Genomic DNA, 8,391 nt, shown 5'->3' with positions numbered 1-8,391 from the left:
ACTGACAAATTCCTTAACACATATAACTCCACCAACCAATTCCATATTAGTGTCATTTGATGTTGTAAACTTATTCACAAGTGTCCCAAGAGAAGAAGCAGTGCTCCTAGCAAAAGAAGTGCTACTCAATGCTAAAACACCAGAAATTATTTGCAATGAAGTCATATCTTTATTGACATTTTGCATAAATTGCATGTTGTCTGCAAATTTTATGCTGAAGAGAGTAAGGCTGTGAATGTCCGGAATGATGTGATCCCTGTCAAAGAGGAGGTTGACACTTCTAGTGGTTGCTCTGTTGCTCCTTTAAAGGATGTAGAATTGCCAATGCTCAAATCAATGCAAGCTAACTGGTCCAGCAATGATGAAGCAGAAAATTTGGTGAGTGTTCATATTCATGTTGCTTGCATAGTTAGCAATCTTTGCTTTGAAATCAGTTTTGTTCTTTGCTATGTGAATTTTAATTATCTTCCCTCTTTACATGAATTTGCACTTTCCATTTTGTTATCATATCACCTCACTTAAGTTATTGTGACCATCAATGACTGCAGTTTATGTTCCTCTGTTTGCAGTAGTGGTTAGGAGTATGTAAACAATTCTATCAGTCATTAAAACTATGGAAGTATGAAAACATCTTTGCAACTCTAATGCTTTTCTTTGATCTTGCAAGATCCTTCAAATAATGAATGATTCTGCTTGTCTTTAAATTAAGAATTGGAAATTCAGGATGAGTGTGTAATTAAGATTCCTTGGGAGGAAGGGTGCCCGGGAAAATATCAGTTGATGGAACAAGATAAGATGGTCTCACCACTGTTGTGGGTATATTTTTTTATCAGCAAACGCCTTTTCACTGCCATCAGTGTTTCCCTTTTAGTTATTTTGAACCATGAGTTGAGATGTATCAAGTATATGTAAAATCAAAACACAAATAACTGTTTTCAGTTGGCAATTTGTAAATGCCATTTCAACATCATAGGCTAACATTTTATTCACTTTTTTGAGGGTTCATTTTGGTATAAAGGCAGTTTCTTTGTTAGAGTTTAGTCTGCAAACCATGCCATTTTATAGGTGCTTTGGGCTGAAACCATCAGATAGCCCAGAACTCTGACTTCATCATTTCTTCCTCCTTAAGGTATTTCCCAGTAGTTCCCTCTCAATCTACCAATAGCGATTACTCATTTGTTTTCCTTTCTGTCCACCCTACCTTTTCAAAAACCACATTTCAAAAGTGTTTCAATAATCATGTTTCTCAGTTATGTGAAATTAAAGCTGAAAGATCCAGACACTAAAATTATTAAAGGCTTGTTATATGATGAGGTTCACTGTCTGAAGTGCCAACCTAGCCATACCTTCTATATTGGATATTATACCACAACCCTTCATATTAGAATCAATAACAACCTCAAGGCTCACTCTAGAATTATTCCAATTGGGATACTTCCAATGCCCAAAAAAGCCCCAGAAAACTATAGTTCCTTTGATAAATACTATAATATCTCGATTTTAATATCCTTCTCATCCCTAGACCCTCAACTTAAACATAAAATAACAGCTGACTCATTGATTCTTTAAATACCAAGGTGTAAATGTTTGTTTCCCTCTAATCTCAATTTTAAGTTATGTTCATCTTCCATCTGCAGAATGAAATAATGCAACTTTGGAAGGCTCATGTAATTGTATATGGATATTAACTTAATACCAATTAATGCATATATGGCTACCATTGAACATTCACTTCCTTCTGGGACAAATAGTGCCTTGGCAGAATATTTATGGAAGATATTAGAATGCAGATGATTGATTGATGCCTGGGCTCATATCTGTTTGAATAACTCTACCATATCTACAGGTGAAATCATTATATTAATGTTAAAAATTTATTTATTTGTTATGATTTACCTGTCATTTTCAATGAAGACTTTTCTTAAATTTCGTGTAATAATGTCTTCAGTGTATTATTATTTTACACAAGCCCAAACTCTAATTATGGATATCCATTGAATAAATATTTAATAGAAAATAAGTCAATTTTTATTAACATATTCTAAGAGAAGTCCTGTTACATTAATTTGTGAGGGTAAAAATATTAAACTGTACTGTTTGCTTCCATAGCAAGTGTTTTCAACTTGCTTCCAAGTTGTAGTTGATGTGTCATTAAGCTTGTTTTTAGAGTGGAACTGTTGGAACCTAAATGATAAGTAAGAGAAATGTGTCATTTGAGTTTGATTTCATTATGGATTATTTTAAATATTCCCATCTCAGTTCACCTTTTTTTCTTCGATAAATGTTTTTTGTTTGAAAGTGGGAAATGTCCTTCCTTTTCCTCTTTCCTGTTCTTAGATGGCATCCTCCATCATTTATTAGAGAAGGAGGATGAAATTGCATGACGACTGGAAGACAACGGTAGAATATTGACAGAAATTGGAGGCTTTGAACAGTGCCTTTGCACACATTGCAGCTTTGCAACCCCGAGTGGAGGACCTGGAGGCTCAACTCCAGTGGAAGGTGGCCACAGAAAGGAAACTACAAGAGAGAGTGAAGTATTTTTCTGAGAATTTAGAAAGGGAATGCCATCAGAATGAGTAGCTTGTCCTGGAGAACAAAGTGTTGGAGTGGAAGATTAATGAGAACAGTTAGCCAATGGCATCCTACTCTGGGCAATTGGACATGTCATCACCTATGACTTGCTCTATGATGGCATCCTCCAGTCCTAGCAGCGATCCTCGTGGTATTTCCCCAATGGCAATTGTACTTGGAAGCCCTGATTGACCACCCAACTTCATGTTTCTAAGGTTTTCAACTCGACTATCACCAAAATCCTCATTTTCTGATATAAGCAGGACAATTAAGCTAGAGGAGGAAGAGGAAGATATGAAGGACGATGAAGAGGAAGAAGAGACAAAGGTGGGAAGAGGTAAGGCCATCTGCCATCTCCAGCACCTTACCTCCCCCCTCAACCTCCTGGGAGCTGACTTCCCTGGCCAACTCTCCCTCTCTTACCTTGCCCACATCCTCCAACCGTAGCAGCTGGGTGTTCCACAAAGGGATCCTGCCTTTATCCCCATCAGAAGCCACCCCCAGATGGGCCTCTACTTCGGTCCTCCTTGCCAAGTAGACTCGTCCCAAGAGGGGTAAGCTGGCCGGTCATGGGATGGTCTAAACCTCATCCCCTTTCACCGGACACTGCCCCGTGGTGACCTTGTCAGGGGGTGACATCACTACTGTTATAATTACCAGCTGAGGTCCGTGACTTGCCCATCCAACTTACTTATCTCCTTCACCAGGTACACTGTGTCCACAGACTCAGTTTCTTGATGCAGAAGAGGCATCTGCTGCAGCTGGTGCCTGTCTGGCAAGCTTAAGATCTGGAGGGGTACCAGGGTGCCTGTTCCCCCCAAGGTGCCTTCCCAGGAGGAAGTGCCCCAGCCAGGAAGGTGGCTGATGGGGCTGAAAAGGGAGAGGGTGGAGGTAGGTCAGGATAGGGACATGGGCTGCTCTCACCTCTCTGAGGAGGATCCACCGGCACTGCTGTCCAAGCCACCCACGCCCTCAAAGAACAGGAGCCATTTACCTTTCTGTGAGTTCAGTGACCACTTTTCTGACCAATTGCCTTCCAAGTTCCAGATGAACAGAATGAGTCTCAACTGCTCTAGCATGGAGATCTTGCTGGAGATACTGAAAAAGACCCCTAGGGCAACCACTCCCGAACAGCCAGGGCCCGTCCAAGGGTGGACCAGGGGATGAAATGGCCCGCAATGTTAAGATTCACCACTACCACCTGAGGCATGTGCTGTCCTTCCTGTGCACCCACCCGCACCTCTCCATCAAGGAGTCAGCCAGAGAGATGATGATCTCTGATGAGACACAGGGCAAGTTGGAGGAGAGGAGGAGGAAAAGAGGGGAAATGAGAAGTTGCTAGAGGACTGTGTGAAAGTGATGAGAATCTTCTCATCAACTCCATACCAGTAGTACCAGCAGGATCCCCAGCAGTGCCAGGTCATCATCTGCTGAGGCGGCAGTCAGGTCAGAGGTCATTCATGTTGAGGAGCAAAGGTATAAAGGGAATAATGAGATATAGAGGTACACCAGGATGAACCCACCCCTGGCACCAACTTGCTCAAGTTGGGTCAGGAGCAGCTCCTGCCTTCTTCTACACTGGACTCTAGCCACTTGGCCCATATGGACTCCTCCAAACTTCAAGCTCCTCAGCTGGTCTGAGGAGCTTGAACTAATGCCTTCATAATCATAGGTGTGAAAGAGACGGGCAGAAGTATGTCCTACCGTTTGCAGGTAAATTGGTTTCTTAAAACAATAGGGCTGATTTTAAAGAGAAGAAAAAATTACATACCATCCATTCAAAGAAGTTTCAAAATTGTGTTTAGAGTACAAGAGGGAGAGAGAGATGGAGGGGGTGATTTTCTTTCCCAAGGTATATCCCAGCATCTTCTCACACCCCTTCCTCTACCTTCCTCAATCCAAGGCTTCACAGTAAATAATCTTTTTTTTCTAGGTCAGTATATGCTACTTTTTTTCATTTGATTCACATGCATAAGGTGAATAAATATTCCATCTAAATAACATGTCATTGAAGCTTTAATCATTTATTTAAAAACCTGTGTGGCTATGTCTTAGATGGACCCTGGCATTACAAAATAATGAGCCCTGAAACCCTGATATTCGTGATATTATATTTAAGGATGAACAAAATGGTGAATGAAAATGTTTATAAAAGCATAGTTTTCATAGACCTATGAACTGATAAATTATTATCGGTAGAAGTGCATATATGATCGACACCCTTGATCATCATTCTGGCTAAATACCGAGCAATCATAAGCAGAAACAAATTGATAGGATTTACCACCTTTACAGGACATAATAAATAATGAGTTCATGCAGGAAAATAAGAGAGTAACATTTGTAACATATGATAGTGACATAAGATTGGAATAAGATATAAGGCAGAGTAGACAGGGTGATTAGGTCCAAGACCACAGTTTATGGACAAAAAATCACCACATGAAGAAAGGCATTGAGTTCTGCAGGTTAAAGTTGAGGATTAGCTATTACTTATTCCTAATTATGACACAAAAAAACATAGGTATGCATGAAAATTGCCAGGTGACTCAGATAGGACTGAGTGAGATAATTATTACTGAGGTTTAAGAAGAATTAGGCATTAAAAATTAAATAATAAATTAACACAAATGAAACTAGTATAAAAACTATTGTATAAATGCTGACTGAGGCTATGGAAAGTCGACAGAGTAAGGGTGGAATTGATACACTATATAGTAATGCAGACTGATTGTCATTTGTCCAATGTCATTGGCTTCCTGCTCCTATTATACTTTCGGGGAGAGATTATTGGAAGGGAGAGGGGGTGAAGAATTGAATCAATTTGTACAAGTGCATTAAATAATAAATTTATTTTCCACAAGAATGTGTATTATTTTATGCTGGAATATGTATGATCAGTCACCATATTACCTGCCTCTTCATTGTCTGACCAATGACTGCTACCTTCCTGTATTGATGCAACAATTGATGAATGAAAATCCTCTACTGGAGAAATAGAGCATCTAATGGCAATGTCAACCTCCTCTTTAAAACTGATCATGTCATCTAGGATGCCACAGCCCTCTTGTCAATAACATCACTGTCAATCAAGTCGTCAGAATACTCTTTCTCAGTTTCACCAGGAATGTATCGCAAAGCATTAAAATGCCATAATTCATTAACATCCTTACTTCACAATTTCTAAATAGGAGTATCAAGGAAACAAACAAAGATTAAGAAGGGCTGACTACATTATTCACCAAAAAAGCCAATTTTTAGCTCACTGTGCAAGTGTTTATATGTCATTCGTCAATGAAACATTGAATTTTCTTCTTGACTTTTGAAAAAATCAAAACCATCTATCTTGATTAATTGTCCATAAAATTAAACTCTAATTTCAATGTTAAAATTATTCCATCCTGAAAAAGTGGTATTTTCGATAACATTCAAATGACTGCGCTTGATCGCAGACGAGAAAATGCTTTCCCCACTTATTAATCGAGGAACATGTCAGGAAATATTAAATGTTCGCCAAATTTGTCTTTGTTATCAATATCGATCATATTATTAGATACAACTGACCTCTTCTCGATTGGTCATTACGTATTTCCTTGAAGGATAACTTCCCCTCCTGGATGCGATTTTAAAAAACAAACAAATCACTCGGCACATTGACGCTAAAGCAGCCGGAGTTCCGTAACCTTCTCCATGCAGGGAGAACACACCAACCAGGGATAATATGCATCATCCACAACCTAATAGACTACGCTATAACCATGTATTAACACCAGACTGCACGTAACTCCTCTCGCCTAAACTTCAATTTACATTTAGAGAACAGTGTTCGGAGTATATAAACCTAATACCAATTCATTTAAGATATCTCACAAACAAAATTTTTGAAACCCAAAAAGCAAACAACTGAACTTACTTTGGCATGTATTAAATCCTCTATCGTATGTTCCAACATTTTTTGGAATTTACTATTGTCGCCGAAAACATTGATCAACAGACTGCGACTGTTTAAGCAAAATCTGCAGACTTCATATTCGTGTTTATCGCACATTATGAAGGTTTTAGAGTGCGCCGAATGATTTACTGGACAATCTAACGCTAGAAAAATAATGCAATATGTCAACATTTATTGAACTAGTATTAAAATTTATTAAAACAGTCGATGAAAAGAAGTAAACAAGGTTATAGCAGGGAATTTGCATTTCGTTGGTCAACTGTTACACTAATTTTAGAACTGAGGTTATGCATTGATATGGAAATAAATTATCTTAATCCGATCCCAAATATTTTGGGCTATTTCAATGTAATCTAGTCACTGGGTAAATGAAAAAAATCAAACCTTTTATACATGTTTATTAGGCGATGAAGCATGACAGGCATTCTTTGATATAAAGTTGAAAACAAAAAAGTAATTACGTCGTAAATGTTCCGTTCATTCATTCGACAGATCTGGGAAATTTCTTAAACACATGATTTAAAGCGAAAGCTAGCGAAATAGACTTATGAACTTACTTTAACATCTATTAAATCCTCTATTTTCTTTTCCAGCATGAATTGTAAATTAGTCTTCTCGCCGAAACATTAATGAGCACTTCACGACTGTTCAAACACTCTCTGCATAGATTAAATTCGGCTTTATCGGAAATGCTGATCGTTTTCATGTATGCAGAAAAATTGACCTAAAAACAAACTATAGAAGTACAAAGCCATTTTTCAAACATTACTTCACACAGCATTTTAAGTCTTCAACATAGCAATAACACACAAAATACGTAACTCGTCTGCTGGCCACTGGCATTTCGTACTTCATTTGTTACGAAGTTGTTTTGAATGGAAAGGGAATTGGTTGGTGTTAGAAGAGAGGATCTTATTCCAGATCACTCATGTGAAAACCTTTCTCGCGAATTCACAGATTTAATTCAAGATTGAGTAATGGAAAATCGGAATCCGCCTTTCTTAAGATATTTATGAGCTTTTGTAGTATCCATGAAATATCCATTTGAGTAGACATAGAGATAAATGAAGGAAAACATTTCTGTTCCGTTCTTTCATTTCAAAGATCCGTGTCAAATGATTTACAATAAGCATTGTTTACGATGCAAACATTCAAGATTAACCAATAAAACAGGCATCTAACAGCCGTCGTAAGCCTAGAGTAAAGAAATTATATTATAAGTTCTACTGTCCCGTATTTTTCATTAGGTTTCTTTAAGAATACTCGTCAAAATATAATATTTCGATAGTTGGCGTCCCCGTTTCTGATATTCGAAAAATATTGCGACCTATATTCCAATATAGATTGACTTCATGCTAATAGAGAATGACTTCATGCTAATATTATTTATGCATTCATTAACCTGAGGTAAATTTTTTTTAAATTCCTTCGGATATGATCATACATGCTTGTCTAAAATATGTACGTTTTTAGGTGAATATCATATTGTCATAGTCATGAAATCAGTCTCACTTGATGAACTGCTGTAATAGTTATAAACTAGTAATGGGCATAGGAAAATCTGGGAGGTAGAGTATCTTAATATTATGTCATAGAGCCATTATACTATTATCTTGAGATTATGGAAAAATCTGATCGTATGAAATGCATAATAACGAACACCTACCTTTGATTATAGGAAAGTGGGTGGGAATAGTATCTTAGCATTATATCACAGATGAGAAAGAAAGCTATTCCACATACTCTCCATGTCTGCGACTACTATCAGGTGCGCATGGGGATAGAAGAGTCGGTATGAGTAGCTTTAGGAGTATGACTATGACATGCCGTCTCTTCTATTGTCACCTGTCGCGCTAAATGTATAA

Source organism: Hetaerina americana, unplaced genomic scaffold (assembly GCF_022747635.1).
Source record: "Hetaerina americana unplaced genomic scaffold, ioHetAmer1.1.p SCAF_98, whole genome shotgun sequence".
Classification (NCBI taxonomy): domain Eukaryota; kingdom Metazoa; phylum Arthropoda; class Insecta; order Odonata; family Calopterygidae; genus Hetaerina; species Hetaerina americana.
This window is presented reverse-complemented; position numbering follows the sequence as displayed.